Here is an 8,861-nt window from a genome sequence, read left to right as displayed (position 1 = left end):
TTTTTTTTGTAACTATAATAAATAACTTATACCAAAATATAATCAAATTTTATTCCTATTATAAACCATAGCATCGTTCAATAGTTTTAACTTTTTTTTAAAAAGTATATTAAATAGTGTACATTGTAGATTAAGTTTGGTGTACAATTATTTTTAATCACAATGAATAACTTACACCAACAAATAATTAAATTGCACATGAAGTAAAAATTCATGATTATAACATTAATTTTTGTTATATATTTCAACTATATGTTGCCTTACACCATAATATTATCAACTATCTATCAATATTTATCATCGAATTAATAAATAATTATACCAATATATATAAAAAATCACTAGTATTAGTAAAAATTTCATTCATAAAAAAATAAAATTAATTACAAAGTATTGTATCTATTTGGTAAACGTCTTTTTGGTGTTTGTGTCATATATCACTCCTTCAATCTTGAAATCCACATAAATTCCTGCGATACATTTCGATAAATAGTTAGACACATACTAACCTACAAGAATGTATAACATCATATTACAACCACTTATTAATAATTTTTTAAATTACAAATTAATTAGAAATGATATATAATATGGTGACGCTTTGGTGTACAGTATGGTGACGTTTTGGTGTACAATATGGTGACGCTTTGGTGTACAGTTCAATCTAATATATAATATATGGCGTACACCAATATATACACCACAAACTAACCAAGAAATTACCATTTTCAACTTAATTTTAAAAAAAATGTGCACATGATAGTTTAACATTGCTATCTTGAACAATATTGTACATTATGATTAAATTTTGGTGTATAGTGCACTATAATACGAAATACATAAACTAGACCAAGATATACACCATAATTTAACCCAGAATTTTTCAATCATTTTATATAATCAAATTAATTAAAATTTGTGTGTCAAATAACATACGAAGCATTCATTCAAGCAATATTTTTCATAGTTAACATATCTATTTACACAAAAAATCAAGCAAGAAAAACAACAAAAAAAAACTTAAAACAATAAAAAAAAATGAACTATATATTTTAGCAATCAAATTAAAAAAATAATAATTAAAAAACTAATACATACTTGTTACACCCATATTTCAGATCCCATCCAAAAAACACCAATCAATAAAGCTATAGCAATATATGTTTATAAAAAAGTTTAATCAGTAAAACCAATAAAATACTTCAAAACAATCCAAACTTATATTTGTGTATTATAGTGGTATAATTTATGATAAAGAATGCTAAAATTAATTTACTAGTTTAAATGCTATGCAGAATTTGTATAAATTTTGGTATTTACAATTACTATGGTGTATGTTAGGATTAAGAATTTGTGTACACTTCAAATTGATATATATATCATCATTTGAACTACAGACTAACCAAACATTACCAATAAACTAACTAACCACTGTCATATAACAAAACTTTATAAATCTTATTTTATATTTGTTGGTAGTTTTATTTTCGGTAGATACAAAATAAATAATAGTGCTTAGCAGAATAACCTGATAAATAACATTAAAATTCAACAAAAATACACCATAATGGTTTGATGTATATACGCCACTAACTAAAAAAACATATGCATTCAAAATATATGGACTACACCAATACATAAACCACTAATTAACCAATAATTTAACTATAGGCGAGTACCTACGTATGGTGCAAAGCAATTGAGAACAACATAGTTTATGTTTTACAGATTCCATCCAAAAAATGCCAATCAATAAAGCTATAACAATATATATATTTATAAAAAAAATTCAATAAAACCAATAAATATACTTTAAAACAACCATAATCGAAGCAATTATTATGGTGAATACCTGTTTCATTCCATCTCCCGTCGTGCTGAATTAAAATTGAAAAAATATTCATATTTTCCATTGAACACACTTTCAGAATAGTGAAGGTATAGAGTTTGATTTTGATTAGAATTATCAGAGAGAAGCAATAACTATATTAGAGATATTTATAGAAGGTAAATAAAAGAGGGGGAGAAAATTAAGGAATTAAAAAATAAATTGTGGGCTGTCATGCTTTAATTTCCGATTTTTCTTTTTCTTTTATTAATTATTTTATTGTTCCGATTTTTTAAAACATATTTGAATAAATTAGGGAAGGTAAAATTATTGGAGAAATTTATGGGAATCGGGATAATCGTGGCTGGTTTGGAATTTAAAAAAAAATAATTAAATTCTACTTTTGAAAAAAAAAATTGCTATATAATTGGAAAAAAAAAAGTATTGCTATGTTGGTGTAAATACATTTGTTAAGTTGTATACCTAAAAAATCGGCCCTAAATATTTCTACATGTGTAATGTGTTAGTATGAAACAATTGAGACTCTTTTTTGAATTGTCGAAGTTCTAATACTCTATTATACTAGTATACATTAGTCGAAGTTGAACAAACTATGGTTATCGACTTATTGTAAGATATCGAAATCAAACTTCAAAATATCGAATCATACTAAATTAAATTGATCTGATAATAGTATAATAATTTTAAAAATCGAATATTAAAATTATAATACCGAAACTTTAAAGACCATACCATGTTCATCCCTAGATACAAGAGATAGTGACAGTAAAACCTCTAACAGCCAACTAGCTATGCATTTGTTTTTTTGGTTCTACTAAGGGTTTGGGTATGGAGGTCATAATTCAGTAGCTTTTTAGTTGTGTACATAAGTGTGTCCTACTTGAATTAATATTGAAAATCATAGATAAGACTAAGACATATAATAATATAATATACATTATTAGATATACATACTGTTCAACTTTATTGTAGTAGCATCAGTTGTAATCCATATTTAAATGCAACATCAAAACTTCAAGTCCACTTAGGAGATATGCAAAGTTATAATTTGAAGTTTTTTTGTTTACATTCTAAATTCTAGCTTTTAAGAAAAATATACGAATTTGAATCAAAACTGATAAATTGTGCCAAATAGGCAAATATGCCTTCTGCTCTCTTTTTCTCCACTTTTTCTTCTGACTAAAAACTCTGCTTTAAAAGGTTTCTTCTAGATCTCAATGAGACGTGGTAAAGATGCTTTCCAAAAAATAGCGTATACATTAGCTTTGTGTTATTTTTAATAATTTATTTGATATATTTTTTAATTTATTTATGATTAATGTAAGCATTAGTTATATACTCTATTTGGTATTATGTTATAGTATATATAATTAATTGTAACGACCCAGACCGTCGTGATTGGCACCCACACTAATCCTCCGGTGGGAGAACCACTACTACGACCCAACTACATAACTTAACCAAATACTACGCATTTAAAGATACAGAAGTAGGTTTAAATGACAAAAAGAAATACGGAGCTCCCATAAACTCCAAAGGTTTAAACAAATAGCTAACCAAACTAATGCGGAAGTCTTAACCCTTAGAACCTGAAAGTCATTGTACCAAAACTCTACTAACGACAAGTTTAAGAACAAGGGGTACAACCCCGAAACTAAACAACACCTTAAACAAATAGTCTGACTCCGAAAAGAGTGGACTTAAACAAGAAAGATCCATGGCAGCCTGAAAGAACTGGCTCACCCTTGAATCCGGTCACGCTCAATAGTCACCTAGCTGAGGTCTATCAATAACCGCCTGAAGATGCCATGTACTCAACAAAGAACAAGCAAGGCATTATAAGGGAGGATGTGTAGGTATTCAATTGGTTGGTTTGAGGTTGGAGATGTGAAACCCTTAGGGGGTAATGAGATTCGATAAGAAGGGCATGCGAGAAAAGTATTCCCAGTAATTCGACGATTCAGATAGTACTTTACCATTACTTTAGCCCGTTTTTCCTAGTTGTCACTCGGAGACGAGTGATGGATAAATTGGTATCTATTGTAACGACTTGATTCCGTTGTTATGGAAAAGCCAACAAGGAAAAATTTTGGGGAGGAAAACTTTTTGGTAGTATCTTGAAATTTTCCAACCTAATCCAAATGTGGACAAAATTGGAGTCAGTAAGATCTAGGAAAATCTGGTAACAAATTGGAGATCTAATTATGATTTTGATCACATGAGTAGATAACTAAAACGTTAAGGAACCCGTACGACTTTACCGAATTGAATTCGGGTGAATTGAACTCCCGAAATTGATCTTAGCGTGAACGAGTATTTTTTGAGTGTCGTGGGATGAAGGTGTGTTGTGAAATGGGGGTATTGGAATTATTAAAATTGCTCACTATTCCGTGCAAGCCGTTATAGCGGGATTTATGTCGCCAGGGTGGTGCCGCTGTAGCAAGGTGAGACCGTTGTGGCGGGACAAACGCGACTTAAAGTCGAAAATAAACTCCAAAAACGTTTTATTCTGCAATTTTCAAATTTGAGAGCTAAGGAGCGAACCCAGGAGTCTTCTGGACAGTTTTCCATCATTCTTGAGGCTAAAGGTAAAGTTTTAACTCCCCGAACCCATTTTCAACCTATAGAATGTAATCTAGTGGGTGATTATCGATGGGGGAGAGGGGTTTGATCTGGGAATTATAGTGGAAAAGGCCCTAATCTGGGTATTAGGATCTTGAGTTTTATTGAGTTTGTTATAATTCAGATAATTAGGCTTTTGATTTTTGATCCTTGCGTATATTAATTGTTTGTAGACCTAGAACAAGCGGAAAGAATCTGGAAAGGGAAGATTCAAGTGCCTTAGGGGATTCAAGCTTGAATTTGAGGTAGGTGATGGTTGTGATTTCATGTTAGTGTAATATATGTTTGTAATTGCTCATTATAATGCATGTATGTATGTATGCGAATGTTGCATTATTGATCATCCTAATCGTAAATGAGGATAATTGAATAATTGTATGCCATGAATCACCTCTTGTTGTATGATTGTGAGAATATACATTGTGATTGTGATTTGTTGAATGGATCGGGTGTTATGTTCTGACACACTAACTTGGATCGGTTGCCACGTTCTGGCATAAATATGGGATCGATTGCCACGTTCCGACATAGATATGGGATCAATTGCCACATTTTGGCATAAACATTGAATCGGGTACCACGAATCGATACACTAACAGTTTGGGTTTGGGTTCCATGAGAGAACCATTGAATTGGGTTCCGTGAGAGGACCATTGAATTGTGTTGTGTATTTACTTATGATGATTTCGTTTATATCTAACGGTGATTGAGGTTGAAAGATTGTTTGTTGCTCTAAAATGATAACCAATGTGTATTATTGAGAACGTGGAATGCTACATTGATCTTGAAAAGATGACTAATATTGTATATGTTCGGTATATGCCTGTTTATAATGTTGTGGTTACTTGCATGTGTTTCACTTATTGGGATAGCTGCGTGATCCTACCAGGACACTGTGGTTGTGTAATGATACTGCACTTGCTTGTTCTTTGTTGAGTACATGGCATCTTCAGGCGGCTATTGATAGACCTCAGCTAGGTGACTATTGAGTGTGACTAGATTCAAGGGTGAGCCAGTTCTTTCAGGCTGCCATGAATCTTTCTTGTTTAAGTCCACTCTTTTCAGACTCGGACTATTTTTTTAAGGTGTTGTTTAGTTTCGGGGTACCCTTGTTCTTAGACTTGTCGTTAGTAGAGTTTTGGTACAATGACTTTCAGGTTCTAAGGGTTAAAACTTCCGCATTAGTTTGGTTAGTTATTTGTTTAAACCTTTGGAGTTTATGGGAACTTCGTATTTCTTTTTGTCATTTAAACCCTCTTCCGTATTTTTAAATGCGTAGTATTTGGTTAAGTTATGTAGTTGGGTCGTAGTAGTGGTTCTCCCACCGGAGGGTTAGTGTGGGTGTCAATCACGACGGTCTGGATCGTGACATTAATACATGACACGGTATGGTATTAAAAATGCATGAGTTTTTAATGCATATATTAGCATGGCTAAAGATACAATTGCCCCTCAAAATCTTTTTCACATTCTTTCAACCGTATTTATGGAGGATATCTTGTAAACAAATAATATTTTTTTAAAATTATGTAATACATGTTTGTTTTAATACACTAAACAAAATAGTGCATAAGAAACAATTTAGCATAATTAATACTTTCTCTACCCCAGTTTATCTAACTTACTTTAATTTTTAGTCAGTTTAAAAAAGAATGACTTACATTTCTATATTAAGTAACAACTTTAAAATGCTCATTTCACTCTGAATGAAATAATTTATAGTCACACAAATATCTTCTTTTCTTTCTTAAACTTCGAGTCAAACTAACTCATATAAAACAAGACAAAAGAAGTAACAGTATTACTAATGTCAACATTACTAATACAACATATTCAACACTATTCTTATATACTATACTAAACGATCTTTTAGAATATTCAACATTGTTCAAGGATTATGTTGTTCTTATTTTTATGTTCTCTCTATTTCAATGTGTTTGTCCAGCTTCTTTTTAGTCTACTTCAAAAACAACGTCTCTTTTCTTTTTTGACAACTTTTTAATCTCAATTTTACACATGACATGTTTAAAATCATAAGATTAAAGAACGTTTTGATACATCGTACATATCTTTAACTTAAGATCACAAAATTCAAATATCCTCTTTACTTCCTTTAACTCAATATCAAACAAATAAATTGAACAGAAAGGAGTAATATCTTTGGGCAATCTTAGTTCATGAACTACTCTTTGAAGTTAAGTCAGATTAAAAAATTATTTTTCTTATATAATACTAGCGCAGCCTCATTCTTATTATTGGTGTTCTTTTGTGCAACTATCTCATATTCAAAACTTATCAATTCGATTGATTTAAATTTTACATCGTGTAAAACTCTTTAAGAAAAACACTTTCCTATTAAAGATTTTTTTTAGACCCCTCTATTTAATGATTTTATCAATTACTTATATTCAATATATAAAATTAAAATACCATATTCTATTATCCACACTATAGATATCATATCAGCCATAATAGTGCAAACGTCATTTTATATAAAATATATTAATTACTGGATCTAAAAATTAGTTTGAATGGAGCCTACTGGATGCAAAATAGTTTCTTGTATCTCTGGATGTATTATATAAAATATAATACATTACATGTGAGAGACTGGAGAAAGAGTGAAGTAGTTGTACTATGATAAGAAATTAAAGAATCATGATGTTTTTTAGTGGTGCCCCCTCATTGAATTATAATGCTAATAGTTGAAAGTTGATGAAGCTAATAATATCTCCAACTAGCTCTGAGGTGGTGCGGAGTTAGAAGTTTGGGTACGAATTTAATTGAATCCAGTAACTTTTATTCAAATAATGTATTTATATAGAAGTTTATCAAATATATACAAATATTAAGTACTTTAGAATGAAATTTTTTAACATTTAAATCATTATTATAAAATTCATAATTCATAAAATTTAAATTCTGACTTCGCCTCAACGATAAGGTATATCAACTTTGTGTTGCTGAGAGTGGAAAGTTGTAGCTGACACCCTGACTAAAAAAAAAGAGAGGAAAGATTTCTTTTTCAATAGTACTATTTTTCTCATCCCTCTGCTTCTGAAATTTCATGATTGAGAATTTCCATTTTTCTAATAATTCTTGGGGTCCGATTAATTTGAGATCGGATTAATTTCATCAAATTTTTAGAAGTTATTTTTATTAAATAGAGACGAGTTTAAAATTTAAATGATCAATAAGATGAAAGTGGATCAACTTCGTTATAAGGAAATTTTCAAAAATATACAAATTTATACCATACTTTATACACAAGTCGTGTTGTTTTCCTTCATATTTTCTTCCAGATATGAGAACAACAGTTCGTTTTTGTTTCGTTTGGAAAATTCAGGTTTGGATCGAATCGGGTCGGCCAATTATTTGATTTTTCAATGCTAGTTGTGAGAATATTTTCTAAAGTTGGCAAATGATTCTTGTCAATTCATGCTCTCCACTTCTCTTTGCTATAAGGAATATATCACCAATATAGACCTCAATCCTCATATATGAATTGAGAAAATAAAAAGAAATTAGATTTCAAATAATTTGATTATGTAATATATTTTACATCATCAACTGTTAAATTATACGTTAGTTATTAATTTTCTTTTTCGAAGGGCAAACGCTCGTGATATGTAGTCATTCTTATAAGTAGCCAAACAAAGTACTCCCTCCGTCCCATTTTATGTGAGGTAGTTTGATTCAGCACGAAGTTTAAGAAATAAAAGAAGACTTTTAAAATTTGTGGTCCAAAATGAATAATAGAAATTTGTGTGGCTGTAAATTATTTCTTAAATCATTTGTAAAATAGATATTTTATAATTAAATTGTTACTTAATATAGAAATATATTATTTTTTAAAGGCAGAATGGTCCGGGAGACCCTCGTACTTGTCTCATTTTGTCACCTGAGCCCTTATAATATAGACTTTGCCAACTAAACCCTCGAACCCACTGAAATCCAACATTTTAAACCCTTTTTTTGACCACTCAGTGGTGCGTGAACTACAAACGCCACACGTAGCTTTCCACGTCATGTAAAAATGCCACATAGGATATGACATGTTAAAAATAGGCTAATCCTTTTCTTTCAAACATTTCTTTCCTTTCTCCTTTTCAACTAGACCCTTCTACTCCCTTAATCCCGATTTACATTGTTGCTCATTGCGATTTTTTTCGATTTTGTTAAGTGTTTGAGTTCGCGTTTCACTCCATAGTTGTAAGTTTCTTGACTAATTTTCATTCTCTTTGTTTTGCAGTTGTGTTTTTGGTTTTTGGTTTTTCATTTTTCATTTTGTTGTTTTGAGTTCTTGTTAGGGCTTAGTTGTTGCAGAGGTCGTGGTGTGATTTTAGGGAGGATTTTGATTTTTTACATGCCTAATAACAATTTGTAGAAG

This window comes from Solanum tuberosum, unplaced genomic scaffold (assembly GCF_000226075.1).
Source record: "Solanum tuberosum cultivar DM 1-3 516 R44 unplaced genomic scaffold, SolTub_3.0 scf00104, whole genome shotgun sequence".
Lineage (NCBI taxonomy): Eukaryota > Viridiplantae > Streptophyta > Magnoliopsida > Solanales > Solanaceae > Solanum > Solanum tuberosum.
This window is presented reverse-complemented; position numbering follows the sequence as displayed.